Source organism: Humulus lupulus, chromosome 6 (assembly GCF_963169125.1).
Source record: "Humulus lupulus chromosome 6, drHumLupu1.1, whole genome shotgun sequence".
NCBI classification, from domain to species: Eukaryota; Viridiplantae; Streptophyta; class Magnoliopsida; order Rosales; family Cannabaceae; genus Humulus; species Humulus lupulus.
This window is the reverse complement of record NC_084798.1, coordinates 33125465-33148758: the sequence shown is the minus strand read 5'-3', so window position 1 is coordinate 33148758 and position 23294 is coordinate 33125465. Positions and strand designations below refer to the sequence as shown.

The window sequence follows — 23294 nt, the reverse complement described above, 5'->3', positions numbered from 1 at the left end:
AGCTGTATATATTTGTGATTTCTTGTTCTGGATTTAGAGAAAGTTGGAAGTTTTACCATAGTTTTTCTTTTATTTGCAAATCTGTTGTTCTTATATTTTCTTAGTCGTTCCAAGTTTTTGGTTTTTTTGCTTATTTTTAATTAGTAATATATATTTTGATTTGGTGTTTGAAATATATTTGATGATCTTATATATGTAATCAGTATATTTGGTGTTTTGGTGTTTAATCAGTATTGAATATCCTGGTATTGCTTGAGTTTCTACCAAGTTCAGAGTTTCTGACCCCCCAGTTGAATTCAACTTCTTATTTTTGACTGCAAAGTCATAAAAAATGATGGGACTATATCATTTTAGCAAAAAGTATGCCATGCATACACTCAACTTCCACAACATAATGGGAACATGTATTAATTCTTAAGCATAATTTATCTCACTGTCTAGTTTCCTATGACATGAAGTTTTAGGATAGCTGGTCGCTTGAAATGCTTTGAGACCTTGTTTATGATATTCTTGTTTGGTTCTTTTACTGTAAAGCTATTAGATAATTCTTAGTCCTTACCTTCCTAGTGACACATTTCTATTTATGCTATGATGCATTCCAATTTTCTTACTTAATTTATTTCTGCACATACCTTTTTTCTCTTGATTTCCTTATTGTAAACTAACCTGCCCCCCTCTCTTTCCCTACTTCCTTTGGGGTTTGAAAAAGCTATCTTAAAAGTCATCTTTTAATTGTTATGATGTGTTTTAATCTTTTCTTTTCTGGAATTACTGAGCTTGTTTTTTTTCTTTTTTGTTTCTTGTTGTTTCCAGTTTTATGGTGCAACAACATTTTTCATTCATAGATCAGACTTTAGTGTCTCCTTGATTATGCTTTATATGAAGGTAAGAGCTTAATGGCTCTTTAGTGTCTTGTTTGTTTTGTTTCAGTATGGAGCTCTCAGAAGGAAAATTGGATTCCAGTGTGGCGGACCTCGAGAGAGAAGCTTACCCTGTTTTGGACGAACTGGGTAGAAATAGAGGACGCTAACATCTATTCTCTTGACAGATTAGTGGGTAGTTAAAATCCTTGCAAATTGTTGCAAGCTTGACAGCAGAAAGAGATGGTGAAATTAGAAAAGCTGCTTTGAATACTCTTGTCACTGGATATAAGATTCTTGGTATGTCATGATTTCAAGATTTTAAAGTATTTTCTAACTTATTTAAGATTTTGAATTTTTATTTATTGTTCCTTTGAGACATCCCATTTTCTTTCCGTCTGTTTTGTGGGGCTAAGTTTTCTTAGTTTGTAATTTATTTTGTAAGTTGCGTTGTATTAGTTGTTGTTTACAGTGAATGCAATTAGATTTTATCTGTGTAATTTTAATATTTTATTGTTAACTGTTAATGACATTTTTTTCCCCATTAGGTGAGGATATATGGAGGTATGTTGGGAAGCTAACAGATGCTCAGAAAAGCATGTTGGATGATAGGTTTAAATGGAAGGTTAGTATATATTTGAGCTTAGAATTTAAAGTAAGGTAAACTTTTAAATTTGTTTTGGGATTAAATGATCTGTTTCTATTATCCATTCCATCCTTCTAATGATATTGCATCTTTTAGGTTCGAGAAATGGAAAAATGGAAGGAAGGGAAGCCTGGCGAAGCTAGAGTTGCTTTGAGACGTTCTGTGAGGGAAATTGGGTATGTTTTTTAGCTTGTCTTTTTTATCTTTAGTAGTGTCTCTGTTACTTTTATTATTTCTAATGATGATTATCAACATTTTAATAAAGTATAATATTTTATTTTCTGTCAATTTTTTGTGTAGTTTTCTGTTTCTTTCTCAACTGTCTTTTCTTTGAATTGTTTGTCTCATTGTAAAGCTTTCTCAATCTTGTTTCTTTTGGTACTCGTGCATATCAAATAAAAAAACATGCTGATTGCTGACGCGTTTAAAAGGTCTCTTTATAGTTAGCTGTGACATAAATAGAGGTCACGTTGGTGCTTCTTCATTCCTGCTGTTGGGCTGCACTTATTTGGTTTTCAAATTGTTGCATTACATTGCATTGCGTCCAATATTTTTGAACTTGTTTGAGGACATTTACTTTATTTTTATATCTAAAAAAAATCGTCACCAGGATCTAGAGAGTCCTTTTGATACAAGCCTATTAGACTACTAACTTTGGACTTTTATTTATTTTGATTTATTGTAGATTGGATGTAGCAGAGCAAAGTGGAGAGGTTACATGATCTGTCTCTGGCCCAGTACTTCCAAGGTATTAGAGACTCAGCTTGACAGAAGCATCATCTAGATCTTGTAAATATGTTCTCAACACCCTCATGCAGGTAAGTTTGGTTTATGCTGTTGTTGAATGTCATAATGCTAACATTGTACTCTGTTTTTCCATTTTTTTATATACCTTACTATAAACCTAACTAGTTGGTGTAAAATTCTAATTGATTTTTAGACATTTCAAAACAAGAGACTGACTTATGCTGTCAAGGAAAGCACTCTTGATAGTCTAATTACTGAGCTCCTTCTATGGCTGTTGGATGAGAGAGTTCCACATATGGATGATGGCAGCCAGCTTTTAAAAGCTTTGAATGTTCTGATGCTAAAGATTCTGGTTAAGACTTGCCATTTCATTTCTTCCCTCTTCTTTTTTTCATTTATTCTTATCCTGACTCGCATGTCTTATTTTATTCTGATTTGTTATTCAACTTTACAGGATAATGCAGATCGAACTTCATCCTTGTTCTCATCAATCTCTTACATCCATTAGATCCTTCAAGGTGGCCCTCACCTGCATCAAATGAGACATTTGCTGTCAGAAATCAAAAGTTCTCTGATCTGGTTGTTAAATGTTTGATAAAACTTACAAAGGTAACTTCTTGTTTTAGCTATTTTCTTCTGCATTGCTCATATTTTGATGCTTCTCTGAATTTTCATAATGTGTTTTCTAACCAGGAAGGCAATGTTGCCAACCAGAGGGAACATCTAATTCTTCTCCTTGCCAATATTCACATTCGGAAAGCTAATAAGCAGTCTGTCTTGAAGGTATTCTGATTGTTAATTAAGGTTGTAAAGCTTTGGCTTTAACTAATCCTCGTATATAAATTTGACTTTATGATATTTGGAGTCTAATGTCAAAACTGGATATTTATGCAGCATTATTCCTTTGTAAATTTCTATTTAATTAGCATTTGAAACATTAGTGGTGAAATTTGGGTTTTCAATAAGGTCTTCTATTTCTTTGAAACTCTTTTATGACTCTTTAATTTAAGGTCAATCACTAGAGTCTTGAATTTAACATAAGGATGTAATATTTGCTTTTACATTTACTATCATTCTAGTCATAGAAATTTAGTATAGTTTAGTTACAAGTAATTTAGTTGCTGCTGTTGACAATTTGTGGTATCTAAAAGATGGAATACATACTGTAGTCTTGAAAAAACTTTCAGAAAATGGTAAGAGCTATGTGGGTTTTACAGTTTTATTTTTGTATGATACTTCAAGCACTGATCTGTAGACTTATCTCAGTTTTTGGTGGATCCTACTCCATTTTCTAGGATCTTGCAGGCAAAGGACACCAAGTGAATTAGATATAGAGGTTAAGAACTTGAGGGTGGCATTTACTGACCTGTTTTTGAAGCATAACACTTTCAAAGAAAATGCAAAGCCATCGAGATATTTATGCAAAGAATGGAAGAATGTATGTCACTAATTTTTGTATACATTTCTTGTTTTGTATTTGGTGATAAAGGAATCTGAATTGGGCATAAATTATGTTGTAATATGATTTCTTAAGCCTAGACTAGTCGACTAAATATTGTAATTACATTTGAGTAATTAATAAAAATCTATTTATGTTACCTTATTTGGCTTCAAGTTTCATATTTGTTTTCCTAGTTTTGTGTAAGTAAAAAAAGATTATGTTTCTCTAAGCTAATATAACACATGTGTTATACTAAAGTGTAGTATAACACAAATAATGTGTTATACTAAAGTATAGTATAACACAAAAAAAGTGTTATACTAAAGTGTAGTATAACAGAAAAAAAGTGTTATATAATCGACTATAAATAACATAATTCAACATTTATCTATATATTAAAATAACACAGAAATTGTGTTATCGTTGACAATACAATAACACATCTGTATAACACTGATAAAGTGTTATGTAAAGTACCCTGACCTACGATAACATAGTCGGTCTTAACACATCAGAAAGTGTTATCGTATGTTTTGATAACACATTTTCGGTGTTATTAAAAGCATTTTTTCTTGTAGTGTGTTACTTACAAAGGAAGGGGTCAGATTCGTTGTAATGACATCTTTCATGACATATATGTCCACATTCAACTTATCATCCCTCACAATTTTATCCACTTCCATAGGATGTCACTTGTGCATGCCTAGCCTACTAATCAATAGTCTTATGACCATTTTTAATTAGTATTTTAATCTGTGCATAAGCTTTTTTTTTTTTTAAAAACAAGCATGTACTTTCTTTTAGGCCTCTAATGGCCACTGGTCTCAAGTAAAGTCCAAACCTAACAGTCTAGCTTCCTAAAAATATTTTGGCAAAGGGCTAGGAAGAATCTATAAGTCTAATATATATCTTTCCATTCTAAATTTTAATCAATTCAACTTGGTTTTGTAATGTGTAACACACCAAGAAGCTCACATAGAAATATGAAAATCATAACTGTAATTGACAAAAATACACAAATTTAAGTTGTAGAATTGGTGTTAGGGGAGATACCTTTCCACTAGCTTCATGAACACATATCATGCCAACAACGTGATCCCAAGCCTATAGTCATGAATCATGATAACTTATATTAACCAATGCTACATAAGCTTCTGAATTCAATGACTATACAGAGATATGAAATACCTTGATAATTTTATCAACCTTGATAAGCTGCATAAACTAAAAGTAAAAGTAACTGGTCAATAATACAATAGTCAAAGCGAACAGTAGCCCAAACATTGTTGATCGTGTGAAGGAACCATGAAATTGCTAAAACAGTAATTTTGGCCACAGACTTGATTTTCCCAAACACTCTAGCTCTTTGTTTGAATCTTGGATATTAGGAGGGAAAGAAAAAATTTCCACATAAAAAAGTCATTCTTTTTTTGCTTTAACATGTTAAAGTTTTAATTTTGTTTCCTACTTGCTAATGCATCTTAAAAAGAAATCATTTGGTGAGAAGAATTGTTTGTTTTATTTTTCCATTATCATTATATTTAGCTTCTCGGCCCCAAGTTTTTATCTTTCTTTTTTCATTTTGTGTTTTAGAACTACCACAAAAAACATTGTCTTTTATTAAGTTTGAAATATTTTTGTTTTATTCCTAGGGCATGACCTTTTTGGAAAGATGATTTAATGATTTTTTCGTACCAGACTAGCTCCAAATAAATTATTTAGATGTGAGAGATGATATGATATTTCCTTGTCATTTGGACTTAAAGGCTTCTATTTTTTGCACTAGTTTGTTCAATAGTATATTTCTCAATTAAACTGATTCGTTGTTTATAGCTATTTGTAAGCTGGAATACAAACTGTTTTTGGTTTTTTGTAAATTGAAAAACAAAAGTATTATTCATCTTTCGTAATTTTCTTATTTCCAAGCTTAAAACAATGTTGTTCTTCATCGATGATTCTAGTAGTCCCTGTGAACTGTCATCAAGATTGAAGATCGACATAAGTTATTTGTTGTTTTTTTGTCTTGTAAGGCTTTCTGCATAGTTTTGAACACCTAATGTTTGGGTTTTCTTTTTACCTTTTTCATGTGTGATTTTTGAGGAGGCAAAACCTTATATTTATATAGATATTTTCAATTAAAAATATGTTTATCTGAATTTGTTCTTGGTTACATGTATTTTATGTTTGGTTAGTTTGATAATGTTGGGCATATAATCCTTGCTTTGAGCTTCATATTAGATTAATCAAATTCAAGAATTAGCATATTGGGTTTAGAGTACTAAAGTTATGTATGCAACTAGAATTTATTTGATTTTGTTTTGTTTTTCTAAAATCTCCTTTCTCACTTTATTCATATTTTTCCTCTATCTTCCTATTTTTTTTCTTCATCTTCGTTGAATCTCTAGTTTGGTTCTTCATATGTTCATTATATATAGATGCTTAAGACCATACATTTATGCTTCTTGATTTTTAATTGTGTATGTAGATAAATATTATATATATATATATGCAGTAAGATTATGTATATTTAGAGAGGCCATCCATGTATTTGTTCTATCTATACTCTAGAATGTCATTCATTAATAGAAGAAGAAAAAGGGTATAAAATGTCATAGATGATGTACTATAGTTGAGTATATCTATATTATATAATGTGAGTAGTGGGTTTGATGATTTTTATGAATTTTAAATTAGAAAGAATGTTTGATGATTAAAACTTCACTAAAATATGTCAAAAACCAATGTTAATTCTTATGTTTGATTACGCAAATGTATAAACATAATATTTGAAATGAAACATGTTTCAATCCACTGTTACTATCAAGTTTGTTTTATGCATTATAGAGTGTAGTTTTTGAGTTTGAATAATGGATTGGTTATATACATGCATTTTCAATCCTTTTTGGAATATGGCACTTCTCTTTGTTTCTTTTTTATGAGTTTTAGATCTAATTGAATAATTTCATTTTGTAGACTCTTAGATCTGATTTTGGGTACATACTGTAATTTTCTAACATCATTCTTCAAAATTACATGCTTTTCTACTTGCTTGACTATATGTTACAGTAAAAAAATTACATGCTTTTCTACTTGCTTGATGCTAGCTCCTTTGTTTTTATTTTTACTAAGAATATATATCTAGATTGATTTCCAACAGAATATAATATAAAAATTTAGAGTTTGATTTTTTTTTTTCTTAACACATTTTCTTACATTATCTCAATTAATTTGCCTATTGATGTTCATAGTTTATTAATTGGTATGTAATTTTTCTTTCATTTTAGTGGCTTCATTGAATTTTAAATTGGAAGGAAACTTTATTTCCAACTGTTTGCAAGAGGTATCTTCTCTTACTTTTGTTTTTGTGATAATACTATGCAAATGTTAGTAGAGTTTGAATATCTTAGATATTCATTCATAGTGAAGTAGGTCCTGAGATTATTATTGTGTGTTGCGGTGATAACAGAAGGTTGAGAACTTGTGTGTCTTAGTGAGGTAGGATCTGAGAAATTTGTGTGCTGCGGCGAGATAAGGAAGAAAACTTGTGTGTTGTTTGAATATTTTGAATTGATAATGGTAGATGGTTGGTTGATAATATGGGAGGAATGTTTTCTGATTTTATGTAGAATTATCTATTATTATCTTATAATTAACTTGTGTTTGGTTATTGGTAGATTAATTAGATTGTTAAAAGCATACACTTGTATGTTTATTTATTTTGATTTTTCTTTTAATCTTTCATAGACACATAAGAAAAATTATGAATGTAATTCTACTTTCATTTTAGTGGCTCAATTAAATTTTAAATTGGAAGGAAACTTTATTTGAAATTGTTTGGAGTTTGATTAATTAATTTTCATTTATATTGATGGACTAATTTGATGATTCTTACTGTATACTAGCCATTTAACTTTACATGAAAACTACCATGTAACTAAGATTTTGAAATTCCTAGTTTTATTTTTTCATTTCTCAAATTGATTGCCTTGTTGTAAATTCCTTAATCATGTAAATCAACTTTCATATTTATCATCTTCTTCTTAGATCTCTTTCAAAATTGGAAGGGTATTCTGTAACTCTTGTTTTTGGTTTTTTGTTTGAACTTTTTTTTCCATGTATAGGCTTGGCTGTTCTTTTTATAGTTTAGTTAGCATGAGAGTTAAAAAATGAGAATATTTATATATGTAATTTTTTGTTGTTGTTATTTGTGGTTTTTCCACATCCTTGTATATTTTATAAATTAATACAAGGCATTTTGTTTTAAAAAATAATATTTATCACTTTTCTTAAAAAGTTAACCTTTGATGACTTGTATGTATATAAAAAAAACATTCTTGTAAATGATTGAAAATATATCTAGACAACTTAATTATGCATCAAAAAGTTTCTATCCATGTTCATGAGTTGTCTTTACAAATATAAATTCCAATTAAGATATTGGAAATTATATAAAGGCAGGTGTTTGGAACTTTTCAAGAGTAATTACTATGAATTAAGTGTAGTGAGATTGTTATTTGGTTGCCATGACAGTGACTTGTCCATCCTTAGTGACTCTCAATGTTGTATTTTGCGATTTCTATTGTCTTCTCTTTGGAGTCTATTTTTAAAATTTTGAGTGTCTCATTATTTTTAAGTTTAAAAATTAAAGAATATTATATTTTGTCATCTCTTTCTTCGAAATTATTCTAATATCAGCAAACTCATAGCTTATTTCTTGATGGCCTCACCTTCTTCTTCATCTTTTTCTTCATTTTATCCTCTTTGAAGCTTATCTCTTAGTGGAAACTCATTGATCTAATTTTTTATAGCATATTTATCTCTAAATATTATTTTTAATATTTGTGACTGCTTACCTGTTTAATGGTTATTTATATATATATATTATTTTTCATAGAACTTTAGGAATAGAAAGAAACAATCATTTGTTGGTACTCCAAAATAAGAAATAGTGACTGAAAGTATTGTGGCTGAGTTAGTGTAGGTTGAATTGCAATTTCTTCTTTTAATTTTCATGTGGCTGAATTAGTGGTAAGGTTATGTTCATTCTTTAATTTTTTTGGGATATTTTTGTAACATCAGTGATTGAAAGTATTGTTTATTCTCTTCATATAATAATAACTAAGATTCATATTTAATTTTTAGGTTTGTCTTTACTTTTGTATTTTCTTATTTTAATTTTGATGTTGAATTCATGTTTTTCTATCTTACTTGTAAATAGAATACATCTGCTCAGAGTGAGGAGCAATCAAACAATGTTCAATCAAATTCTCATGTTCCTTCCCCTGCGGTAATTATGATACTAATTACATGAAAATGATAAAATTTAGAACTTATATTATTCAATATAAAATCACTTACTTCTTACTGATGGTGAATTTGTTTTATTGATATATTGGGCCTAGTGCTATGAAAGTGGGGATAGGTCTTGTGAGAAAGAATGATGCATTTCTGTGGAGGCCTTCAGGAGTTATGTCTACTATAGAAGATGCTATAGGTAGTATAATTGCATGACCAGTTGATAAAGTCATAATTAGGTACTTAAATTTTTTTTATGTACTCTTTTAGTTTACGATTAACTTTAAGTTTAAGCATTAATTATTTAGATTCTTATGTAGCTAAGCAAATCAACCCACAACAAAGACAAGTGCACAATGGATGATGAATTGAAGGATGGAGCAAATTTCATCGTTTACTTTTTGTGTATCTTGCTATGTTTTTGTTTTTCATTTTTGAAGTAAAAGATATTCAAGATTATGGAACTTTATTATGTATACTTTTAAACATAAGTTAGAACTAAGATCTCATGAAGTAGCCACAGTTATGGTTTGAATTAGTTCTTGTTTAATGTAATACTTATGGTTTATCAATCTATTTAATATTACATTTTGTGATTAATTTTTATAATTTTTTAACCAAATACGATAATAAAAACCTTTTCATTTAAAAAAAAACTTATAATTATCCTTACATAACACAATTAAAAATCTATTATCAAGACTAAAATAACAAAATTTTATTATTGGACCTTTAATATGACATTTATGGCTGTTTTGGATACATATTATAAGTGTAACAAAACGTTATGATTTATATAATATAACAAACTAAAAACGCCATCAAAATAATCAATTATAACAGTTGAAAAGTGTTATGCAAAAAGTTTAAGATTAAACTTCAAATTTATAACCAATTACTCTAACTAAACGTTATTATTTTAATATGATAGCAACAAAAAATGTGTTATTGAATACTTTAAGATAACATCGAACATAACATTAAAAAACTGTTATTGAAAAGACGGGATTTTTAATAACAGGGGCTATGTTAGCGTTTTGAGAAGTGTTATGAATACTTCCGATTAGCAGTTTTTAAGTGTTATGAATACGGTTTTTTCTTGTAGTGACAACACCAATGAAGTGATCACTAGAACAGGGAGATCTTCTAAACCTCCCTCTTTTTTTACAGCAATATCACCGTTATAATAGTTTAGCATCTAGCAAATCTTCTACTGAATATCCTTTATCTGACTGCCTTGATTATTTCTAAATTGCATCCTTCTTTTCATACAATTATTTGCAATGCTAGTCTATAAGTGAACCCACATCTTACAATAACAACACTTGGGCCATAGTTGACCTTCCCACTACACATAAACCGATAGGGTGTAAATGGATTTATAAACTTAAAAGGAATTCCAAGGGTATTGTTGAAAGATATAAAGCTAGGTTAGTTGCTAAAGGCTATACTCAACAAGAAGGAGTGGATTATTTTGACATCTTTGCCCCTGTTGAAAAAATGGTCATTGTTAATCTTTTGTTAGCCATTGCTGCTGTAACGCCCTGGATAGCCAAGACCGTTACATTGTGTATTTATAAAGGTGCAAAACTTGCTAATCAAGCCATTTAACTCAAAACGTATTACTGAAACTATAGTTGAACTAGGGTTAAAAGATTTTGATCTCAAAAGCTTCACTTCTTATAAATAAACATTTTCTTTTTACATGGGATTCCAAAAGTAATAAATTTAAGACTGTTTACAAAATTTTAGGATAAAAGTACAGTGATTAGCCACTCTAAGGCAAAACAAACATTTAAGCATTCCTCGCCCTGTTCCACTCCTCGGCCGTGGCGGCCGATCAGCTGACTATGTACATTCAGCCCCGCAGCTCTCCATCTCATGATTGGTCCAACTTGCCTTTGCCTTTGCCTTTACCTGCACCACGTAGCACCCGTGAGCCAAGACCCAGCAAGAAAACACAATAACAAAGCATAATCATTCAACAGACAATCAGATAACTCATACCGCATAAGCATGTACTCAACAGTCTAAGCATTCACATTAATCAAGTATTCAACATACCAAGTATATCATTTCATATCAGCAATCAAATCACATATGATAACTAGGGTTAACACCCATAGGCCGTACCCTCTATTTATCCCACTGACTCCGGCCCGCTTAAACCGAGCTCAGTGAATGTTAAGCTGTCCTCAGCTACTAGTGGCCGAGTCGCGTCCTGTGCGCAAGTATAATTTACGGCACCCTTAGGTCGTTTATCACATGTCCCATGGCATAATACCATCTATGACATCATACAGATATAGGGAGCTCTTAGTCCCATCACAAACACATAACCGGGTGCAGTTTTCTTACCTTTAAATTTGCTAGCTTTGTTCAATTTGATCCTCAAGCACGATCCCACCTGAGCCCTAGCGTACACCTAGTCATAGCCATAGATCAGAATCATCACCAAACCTCAAATCCAAAACCTATCCTTGGGACCAATCCTGAGCCCTCGGGAAGCCCTAATTCCACCAAACGGGGTGGTGGAATCAAACCCCGAACCCCCGGGCAAAAACCCTTGAAAATAACCCAAAAACCCTTTTCTGGAAACAGGGTAGCGCTACAACACTCTAAGGAATAGCGCTACAAACAGAGCCAAAAGGCTCACGAACTTCAGGGCCTAGCGCTACAGTGCCCAGTGACTAGTGTTGTAGCGCTAGTCACAACACAGCCCTGCACAACATTTTCTCCTTCGAATTTTCCCGAGCCAAACCTTCTCAAAACTCAACCAAACTTCAAAACAAGCTTCCCAACATCCTCAACTCATCCCATAAGTCCCAACCACAAGAAATTCAATCACATGCACCCCAAAACACAAAATCCACCATGGCTGAACCTAAAGCTTAAAATCCCAGCAAAACCATAGAAATAACAAAGCTTGAAACTAAAGTTTCTTACCTTTGATGGATGAGCTCAACTTAGGTTATCCTCCTCACTAGCTTAGCCTTCACCTCCTCAAAGATTTAGCCTCAACTCCCTAGGATACCCACAGAATTCTGCTTAAAAAAACCACTTCAACACCAATACCAAGAACTGAATACTAACCTCAAAGTCTTACCTCAACTGATGAACAACCTCAGCTAGTTTCCCTAACCTGATCAAGACCCCAAGCATACAATCTCAGCCTTAAGCTCCTTTGGATTTTAGCCTCAAATCTCCAGAAGAAATTGATGGAGAAGACTCAAAGCCGTTCTTCAAAATTGCCCTGTCTTTCCCTTCTTTCCTTTTCCGTCTTTTCTTTCTTTTCTTTCCTTCCTTCAAGTTCTAAGACCTTCTACATATTCCACTAAGGCATAAAACCTGATAACACTTATCCTTTATAAGCCAAATGACCATTTTGCCCTCCCTTTATCCCTAAGCCTTTAAATCAACCTAGGGGCATTTTGGTCATTACACCCAATTCCCGCTAATTCCTCAAGTGTCTCTAATATTTACCGCTTACTTCCCGACATCTAACTAATCACCAATTATATTCCTCAATATCAAAATAGACCCCAATATATTCTCTAAATTCCCAGAATTACCCCCAGGCTCACCCCGAGCCGGGTATAAATCCCCGTCGTGACTTTTTCGCTAAACTGCTCACTAAGATCGTCTCGAGTAACAGATTACAAATATATACACATAATAATGTGGTCTCATCAATTTATCACAAATATATACAGTTATGCCCCCAACGGGTCGAAATTACGATTATGCCCTTCTAACCTAATCAGGGCCTACATGCATACTAATACACAGTCATGCATCATAGTTATTCAAATAATCATATAATATGCTTTAGTCATTAAATCACATATAATCCAGTTATGTCCTCCCGGCACACTAATCAATGCCCTTAAGCCTTATTAGCAAATTTGGGTCGTTACAGCTGCCCATTATGGTCAGCATTTACACCAAATAGATGTAAATAATATATTTTTTTAATGGTGATCTTGATGAAGAGATTTACATGTCTCTACCTCAAGGATACACACTTAGGGGGGAGCAAACTAATTTCCAAAAACCAATTTGCAAACTTAACAAAAGTCTATATGGCCTTAAGCAAGCCTCTAGACAATGGAATACTAAACTCACTACTTTCTTACTTGCCTATGGTTTTCAGCATTCATATACTGGTTATTCATTGTTCATTAAACATGACAATACAAATTTTTTGGCTCTATTAATCTATGTTGATGATGTTATGATTGTAAGAAATTCTACACATGCCATAAAAACTCTTATTCTATACTTATCGTCTTGTTTTCAATTAAAAGATGTTGGTGAACTAAAATTCTTCATTGGTCTTGAAATTGCTAGGAATAACAAAGGCCTTTTCCTATCTCAGTGAGGTTATGCTCTCCAAATCCTTGAAGATAGTGGCACACTTGGATGCAAAACAACATCTTCACCAATGGATGTCAACCTCAAGTTATCCGCTGAAGACGGCGAGCTACTTGAGGACACAAAAACTTATAGAAGACTCATTGGCCGCCTCATCTACTTGACCATCACATAGCCCGATCTATCATTTGCCATCAATAGATTGAGCCAATTTTTTTGTTCACCACGACAACCCCATTATCAAGCTACCCTCAAAGTGCTACACTACATCAAATCCACTCCCGAACGTGGTCTCTTCTATCCAACCAGCAAGGACTCCATCACCACCACTCATTGGCCCTTAGATCATTGCACCAAAGTTTTTTGTGATATTGATTGGGCCGCTTGCCCAGACACTCGACGCTCCATTTTAGGTTTTTGTGTGTTTTTCAACAACTCGTTGATCTCTTGGAAGTCAAAGAAACAACACACAATCTCTTGCTCTTCCGCTGAAGCTGAGTATAGATCTATGGCTAATGTCACCATTGAAGTTATTTGGCTTCTCTCCTTACTCAAAGAACTTGGTTTTCCTCAAACAAAACCAGTTCTTCTCTACTGTGACAACCAAGCAGTTCTTCATATCTCTTGCAATCCTATCTTTCATGAGCGAACAAAACACATTGAGATAGACTACCATCTAGTTCGCGACAAAATCAATCAAGACATCACCAGAACTTTACATGTCTCCACCAACAACTAGCTTGCTGACATTCTCACTAAAGCTCTACCAACAACTCAGTTTCACACTTTTGTCTCCAAGATGGGTCTTCACAATATCTTTGCCCCATCTTGAGGTGGAGTAATAGAAATACCCGTTATTTTCCAGCTGTAATTGTTTAGTCTTTTGTTTGGTTTGTTAGTTGTTTCCAGCTCTTCCGCTGAAGCTGAGTATAGATCTATGGCTAATGTCATCATTGAAGTTATTTGGCTTCTCTCCTTACTCAAAGAACTTGGTTTTCCTCAAACAAAACCAGTTCTTCTCTACTGTGATAGCCAAGCAGTTCTTCATATCTCTTGCAATCCTATCTTTCATGAGCGAACAAAACACATTGAGATAGACTGCCATCTAGTTCGCGACAAAATCAATCAAGACATCACCAGAACTTTACATGTCTCCACCAACAACTAGCTTGCTGACATTCTCACTAAAGCTCTACCAACAACTCAGTTTCACACTTTTGTCTCCAAGATGGGTCTTCACAATATCTTTGCCCCATCTTGAGGTGGAGTAATAGAAATACCCGTTATTTTCCAGCTGTAATTGTTTAGTCTTTTGTTTGGTTTGTTAGTTGTTTGTTGGGTTTGTTGGTTGTTGGGCTGATTTGGTTTTGAGCTTCTGTTTTAGCCTATATATTGTCTTTTTAGGTTTAGAATAATACACAACTTCTTTTCTCATTTTTGTATTCAGATTAATTTTTTATTGAAGCCCAATAAGCATTTTTACAAGGGAATTTTTCAAAAATATAATTTTTATAACATCAATGTGCAAAAATATGAGAATTATATTTTTCTTAATTTATATGAGAAAATTTATTAAAGAAAAAATTAAAGTATGAAAAACACAATTAGTACCTAACTAAAATATGACAATGCCACATTTTTTCATCATAGTTATGTTTTCTTTGATTTTGAAGGTTATTTTAGTTTATTTTTTTCAATTTTTTATTTTTCCTTCATTTTTTCAGTTATTTTTTTTCCATATTTATTTTTTCTTCCACTTTTTCCCTTTTCTACCATTTTTTTTCATCTTCTTTTTTCTTTCCATTTTTTCATTCTTCTTCTTCATTTATCTATTTTTTTTTCTTTCATTTGTATTATTTTGTTTTTTTTGTTCATATTTTTTCAGTTTTTTTTTTTTTCATTTTTTTCCTTCTATTTTTTCTTCATTTTTGTATTTATTATATCCTCCTTCCATTTTTATTTTCTTTTTTCATACATATGAGCTTTTTTTCTTCTTCCATTTTTTCATTTTTTTCTACCAATTTTTTCATTCATATTTTTTTTCTTTCTATTTTTTCCATTATTTTTCTTCTTCTTCTTTTCATTTTTATTCATTCATCTGTTTTTTTTTCCTTCATCATTTCTTTTGTTTTTTTTTTTCATATTTTTTTAGTTTTCTTTCCTAAGTTTTTTTCCTTCTTTTTTCTTCATTTTTTGTACTTATTATTTTCTCATTCTATTTTCTTTTTTCCCATTTTTTCACACATATTTTAACATTACATAATTATTTTACTATTTTTTATTTATTATCTTTTATTGTTGTAACTTTTTTTTATAGTTTTTTCAACTATATGTAAAAAAATTCAAATCAATTTTTTCAGAATTTTCTTTTTACTGTAACCCTTATAGGAATACCGAAATTTGGAAAGAAAACTAATAAAAATATGTAAACTTGAATGGGTAATCAATTACCCTGATGAGAACATTTAAATCTAGAAAAAAAATTATATGAAGAAGATGGGAGAGAAGGGAAAGGGGTGGATCTGATTTTTTTTCTATCTTCAAATTGTGGTAACTGGTTACCTTCTCGTTCTTTGTGTGTATATTTCTGGGGATAACGGGTTACCTTCATGTTCTTTGTGTATATATTTTTTGGGGTAACTGGTTACCTTCACCTTCTGATGTGTATGTATATTTCTGGGTTCTTTATGATAACCGGTTACCTATGTTACTAAAATCATAGTTACTTCTTCTTCTTCTTCTTTTAATGAAGTGTTCTTCCTTTTTTTCCTTCAAATTTGATGTTTATTTTCATATTTAATATGAGTAACCCGTCATCCCTCATATGGTAACCGGTTACATCTCTTATGGCTGAAAGTTACTCCTCTCAGGATAACTGGTTACCCATTTTGGTACATGTTATTTAACTTAGTTCTAGGATTTTTTTTACGTAACTACCAAAGATCAATCAAGTAACTGGTTACCTCATCCATAATTTGGAAAAAGAAACGTACAATCTAAAAAAAAAAAAAATGTTTATAATAAATAAAAAATCATTTTAAACACAATTTATATTAGAAAAAAAATTGCAAAACAACCAAAGAAAAATTTAATATAAAATAATATAAAAAAAATAAGATAAAAAAATAATAATCAAATTACAAACATACTCTTCCAAATTAATAAAACTTGATTAAGATTAAAAGTATGACATGAACCAACTTTTATACAAAAATATAGAAAAATAAATTCATAAAAATAAAAATTATTAAAAAAAGCCATAAATTAATTTTTTTTAAATAAACTATATTTTTGTACACGCTATTAAAATTCTGGTATAAAATATAATTTCATTTTTAAAGAAGGAGGAATAGTAATTTTGAGATGTGACATTATAATTCTTAACAAATATAGCTATCTCACAGTTACCGAGTTTACTTGGACTTTGTAAAGTCAGTGGTCACTTTACTAAAATTATGGGGTCCAACCGTTTAAGACAGCCAACTGACTCTTCTTTTCGTCTACAAAATCAAGTTGGTATTCCAAGAAAGTAACAACATGCATGATGACGAGTTTAGCAATGGGTGGATTATCATTAAAATGTTACCAATTTCAAAAGTGTGTTATTTCTTTTTTTCAGGAATATAAGTATTATTTAGAAAATATGTGAGCCACTACTAGAGAAAAAAAAAAAAAAAAACTAAAAAAATGGGTGTCCAAATAATCATTGCTAAAGCATTGCAGTATGTAATATAATTTTGTTTTATAGCTCCTTTACAAGTGTAATTATTATTTAAGAATATAATAATTTGGTCTCCTGAATTTAAGTGAACTATCACTTTTGTCTTTATACGTTTTTTTTTTATTTTAAAAAAGGTTAAAATTAACCATGAGCTTTTCAATTAAGTCTGAAACGGTACTTTGAGTTTGTTTTTGGTCGAACTATATTTTTTAAAATCTAAATATACTTAATTTTGATACCTACTTATATTTTAAAAAATTATCGTTTATGCAAAGTATTTTTTTAAATAATTAATTTACTAATAAAAGTTTTAAAAAATATAATGTTAATTTATAGACTCTCTATTAATTAAAATTTGATTTTTTTCGCCTTTTTTTTGTTTTAACTATACTTTTAAGATTTAAAAAAAAAAAATTGATTAAGATATTAAATTTGATGTTATAGTTATGTGTTTTAATAAACTAGTTTCATAAAAAAAAATATTAATGTAACGCCCTGGATAACCAAGACCGTTACTCTGTGTGTTTAAAATAGTGCAAGACTTGCTAATCAAGTCATTCAGACAAAGTGTAAACTCTATACCATTATCAGAGTAGGAATAAAAGATTTTGGTCACAAACAGGCTATTTTCATTACAAATGACGGTTTGATACATGGAAACTCAAAACAGGATTTAGACATCTTAGTTACAACAAATTCCAAAAGTTACAAATATTTCAAGCCACTCTAATGGCAAAATATACATTTTAGGTTTCCGTTCCTGTACAATTTCTCGACCGTGGCGGCCGAGCAGCTGACAATGTACACCTCGCCCCCAGAGCTCTCCAACTCATGGCTGATTCGGTCTACCCTTGCCTTTACCTGCACCACGTAGCACCCGTGAGCCAAGGCCCAGCAAGAAAGCATAATAACATAGCAAGATCAGCAACACTTATCAAATATTTCACAATGCTCAACCAAGAATTCAACATTTCATAACATTTATCCAATAAGTAATAACAGTTTGTCATCCAGACAGTCAACCAACTATATTCATAACACAATATTCACGTTCATAACCAATAGATTGTCATATCCATCAAATAACATTCAGGGTTGGCGCCCTTAGTCGCACCCTCTATTTAACACATTGTCTTCGGCTCATTAGGGCCGCCCCCAGTGTAATACTCACTGACTCCGGCCAGCTTAACCGAGCCCAGTGATAAATAAGCTGTCTCAGCTACCAGTGGCTAAGCCGCGCCCCAGTGCGCAAATATTGATTCCGACACCCTTAGGCCGGTAATCGCATGTCCCATGGCATAATAACACCATCTCACGACATGATATACAAATGTAGGGAGCTCTTAGTCCCATCGTGTCCACATGGTTAATCACATTCACATAACAATGCATACAAACATAGGGAACACTTAGTCCCAACCTAACCACATACTCAGGTGCAGCTTTCTTACCTGTATCCCGAGCTTCCGATGCCCCAAAGCCACGAGCATGGTCCTCTATTCCGAGCCTCACCAAAGACCTAGTCACAACACAAACGAAACATCCTTTATCACTAACCAATCCAAATCTACTTCCCGGAACCAATCCCACACTCTCGGAATGCCCCAAATCCCTAAAACAATGCACCAAAGACATCCCCCGAATCCCCGGAGCAAAGGCTCAAAATTGCAAAATATCACATTCTGAAAATGGCCTAGCGCCGCGGCGCCCAGCAAGTCAGAGAGCTCACCCCTGCCCTGAAACAGCCTTGAGCCGCGACACGCTAGAACAGCGCCGCGGCGCTCCTTCGCGAACCCAGAAATCTGGGCTTTTCCTTGCGTTTTTCCCGAACCTAAATCATTCCAAACAAATACCTAAGCCCAGAAATCAATTCAAAACCCCAAATGAACCCTTTAACAACCTATAAACATCACAAACAACCCTAATCACACAAACACACTCAAGATCCTATCTTGAGTTTCAAATTTCCTAAAACTCAAACCATGGATTCCAAAACTATAAATCATGTCTCAAAAGTCTTAAGCCACACCAATTACGAAAATTAAACATGCTAAAGATTCTTACCTCAATCAAACTCAGCTTGAACTCCTCCCAATTTCAGCTCCCAACCTCTTTCCTCTTGATTATCCTAATCGAATTTCCAAGTAAAACCAGCCATATTCCCTTTAAGTTTTTCCCACTCAATCTCTGAAAATTCATACTTAAATTCAACTTTAAACAGAACACAATTCTTACCTTTGAGCAATTCTAGCTTAAATCTGATTTTGGTTGCCTCAAACTCCTTTGAATCTCCTCCTAGGTCACAAGTTCAGCCCCTTCTTCATTTCCCCTTCCTTTCTAGCTCTTTCTTCCAAATTCAGCATAAACCAAGATATGATCAAGTGTAGTACGTATTCCCTTCTCCTTCAGCTGAAGTAATCCTAATCCTTTCCTAATGACCATTTTACCCTTCCATCTATTTCCCATTCCAACTAAACCTCAAGGCCCTTTTTGTCATTCCTACTTCCTTACAATTCTACCACTTCTTTTAACCAAACTTGTTACTCTCTATGGTTACTAACAGTGACACAAGTTACCAAACCACCGGTTACCAATACCTCACAAGAACTAAATTACAAAATCCCCAAAATACCCCTAGGCTCCTCCCGAGCCGAGTATAAAATCCCGTTGTGACTTCTGAGTTATCTAGCTCTCTAGGACCGTCTCGGCACGTGCATCGCATTGATATCACCACACCCACGTGGTACAAATCACATCACATAATTATCACAATTATGCCCTCAACGGGCTAAAATTATCACATATCATAATACACATAGTCATGCATCTCAATCATTAAATTCACACATACTTCCCATTATGCCCTCCAGGCACGCTAATCAAGACCCTTAAGCCTTATTAGCAAATTTGGGTTGTTACAATTAAGATATTACTTTTGACTAAAATTATAAATTAAGAATTATTTTTTAAAAAAAAAAAGAAAAAGGAAAAAAAAACCTGAAACTAATATTGTGAACGTGGCATTTCATTTAAATTTAATGAAATAAAATAGTACAATCTGATGTTCATTTTGTTATTATTTTTATTATTTAACAATGATTTAGGACATTAATTATTACTTATTTCAAAATCTTATTGCGATCTTATTTATTAAACTATCAAGCTAACATGTTTTATGTGTAAGAAGTTTGACTTCTAATAACTCTGTCATCACGCGTGGAAAATTGATAAGAAAGATGAGAATGATACGTAGCGGGGTGTATCTTATTTATATTGTCATATATTCATTTTTGTTTGGTGTATTACATAAATATTTATATATTTATATTATATATCAATATATAAAATATAACCGGAGTTTATAAATATGAGTTTTTAACATGGTGGCAAAAACCCCTAGAAGAAAATCATGTGAGAATTAGAGAATATAATGCTTTGCTGTTGTAGAAAGACACAAGTCTCAAGGGTCTTTTTATTCTTCTTCTTTCTGGTATTAGATAGAAAGGAAAGAAAATAGTTTTTCTCTTCAATTAGTTGGGACACAGTAGATTTTATATAAGTCTTACACTTCTACTATACTGTATCATATATTTTTGTCTACAACTAGATGAATTTTGATTTTAGGGTATACATTGTTACCGTTTAATGAAGCTTAAATATTATTAAATTACTTTACTATATCACGTATAATTCAGGAGGGTATATCTTATTAAAAATTCATTGAAAAGTGTATATTTGAATCAAATCAATCACAGATTGAAATTGTTGTTTAAAAAAATTCATATACTAACTTTGGAACATTTTATAGATTTCATATATATATACTAGGTAGAAGCATACAGTGCACGTTTGATTAATTTTAAAATTATAAATATGGTCTATTGGTTCACTATTAAAATATATATATATATATAATAGAATGAATTATAATTCTATAGTATATATAAATATTTATATCAATAATCTTTACATATATGACATCTAAATACAATATTGACATATATATATACTAGATACAAACAACGTGCAATATGCACGTTTGCTTAGTTTTATTTATAGAATTTATTAATTATTTTTATTAAATTTATATTAATGTCATATAAATTTCAAATAAATATCATATTTTAATTAAATAATTTATTTATTTTTGTTTAAGTTTAAGTTTATGTTTGTTCTAGTTTTTGAATTTGGGAGTGACAACAAGAGATTATATATTATATGTTTAATGTAATATTAAATATTATTAACAGTAGATTATATTATATGTTTAATATGATATTATTCTAATAAGTGCATTTAAGTTTAATTAAATTTTATTTAAGTTATAAAACGTATGATTTTATTATTTTTAAATAATTATCATTGTAAAATATCTAAAAAAATATCCTATTTTAATTTGTTTAATTATTTATTATTTTTAAATAATTATCATTGTAAAATATCTCAAAAATATCATATTTTATTTTTTTTAATTATTTATTTTATATTATTTAAGTTTAAATGTTTACAAACTACTATTAAATATAAGAATATTCTGTTAAATATAAAAATATTTCGTTAAAGTTAACATTAAAAAAACCGTTAAAACCAAGAAATTTCGTTATCGACACATTTATTATATATATATATATATAAGAGATATTTGCATGACTACATGACATATATATAAATTATAATAATATTTAAAAAGAAATTAATAATAGAAATACAATAAGAATAAAAAAAAGTCATAGTTTACACAGTAGTATACATGCATACATTATTTTTAATTTCTAATGTATCTCGCAATGTCTTTTGGTGAATTTGATGAATAAAAAGAGCTCCAATTATATGATAAAAAATAAACTATCACACAAATTTATAAAATAAAATAAATAATATGTATGTATTTATTATTTTTAAATAAATATAATTTAATTATTTAAATTATCATAAAATATCTTTAAAATATCATATTTTAATTAATTAATTTTTATTTAAATTTTTGTTTGAAAGTAAATAAAATAATAATAATAAATCATAATGGGGTGATGAGTGGTAAAGAACAATATATTTTTGGCATAAATAAATATGAAATTTCTGAAAGTTTCAATAATTTGAGGTGGCCCACACAGCATCGCCATTGCATAGATATCATTATGATTTTTCCTGTTTAACGAAATATATCATTAGTTATTTTCATTCTCTTCTGTTTCTTTTATCTCTCTACTAATTTATATTTGCATAATGTTAATTAGTTTTTATTTATTTTTTAGTATTGCTATTTAAGACATTATTTGGTGTCTAACATCACATGAATTAGCCATAAGTAGTTGAATTTAAAATTAGACACTATTTATTATAATTAATTTTAAATATTATAATAATTATTAAATTCAGCTACTAATAAAATACTTTATTATGTAGTGCTGAGCACCATATAGTATCTTTTAAAAAATACTAAAAAATCGTATAAACATGTAGTGTTTGTATCAACATGATTAAAAAAATCTGTCAAGAATTTTCTAGATAGGGTAAGCGGAAAATGTTTATTATGGGCACGTTTGGTACGTCGTATTGTATTATATAGGATTGTACTGTATAGTATTATTTTTATACAATACTATGTTTGGTATTCACTTGTATTAAAATGTTATATTAAATTATATTATGTTTGATACACAATTGAATTATATTGTATCCTGACCCCGACCACCATAACAAAAATCACTTTTAGGGACGACAAATAACCATAAAAGTCGCTCCTGATATAGATCAGGGGCGACATGTCGCTCCTAATAAAATGCGTCTAATGGTGTACATTAGGGACGACTAATGAGTCACCCCTAAAAGTTGAGATGTCACCTCAAATTTTTTCACATGTGGCATAACTTTTGGTCGATGTGTGACCCCTGATATCTCAGCAGTCGCCCGTCGCCCCTAATACTTTTTTATTTATAAAAAATAATAAATTTATTTTAATAATTAAAAAATAATTAATTACAATTTAAATCATTGATTAAAATGTAAATTATTAATTAAAATTTAAATAATTGAAAACTAATATATTATATTAAATATTCAAATTAATTTATTAAGACAACAAATATCCATATTGTTAATATAATGTACCAATAACTAACAATAATATAAATGTAGTCTCCTAAATCAGCTGCCTCATCCTCCATATCGTCTTCTTGTTGCGGTTGTGGTGGCTGTGGCGGCGACATC

At 30.8% G+C, this 23294-nt stretch overlaps 2 long non-coding RNA genes across 2 annotated transcripts; both read left to right on the top strand.

The window, feature by feature from the left end:
• Positions 1–384: 384 nt before the first annotated feature.
• Positions 385–2732, top strand: LOC133783951 (uncharacterized). The gene is made up of 5 exons (XR_009871043.1): positions 385–1160; positions 1409–1682; positions 2192–2324; positions 2447–2605; positions 2708–2732. It is a non-coding gene; the product is annotated as an uncharacterized LOC133783951 (long non-coding RNA).
• Positions 2733–2764: 32 nt separating this feature from the next.
• Positions 2765–3238, top strand: LOC133783950 (uncharacterized). The gene is made up of 2 exons (XR_009871042.1): positions 2765–2862; positions 2947–3238. It is a non-coding gene; the product is annotated as an uncharacterized LOC133783950 (long non-coding RNA).
• The last annotated feature ends 20056 nt before the right edge of the window (positions 3239–23294 follow it).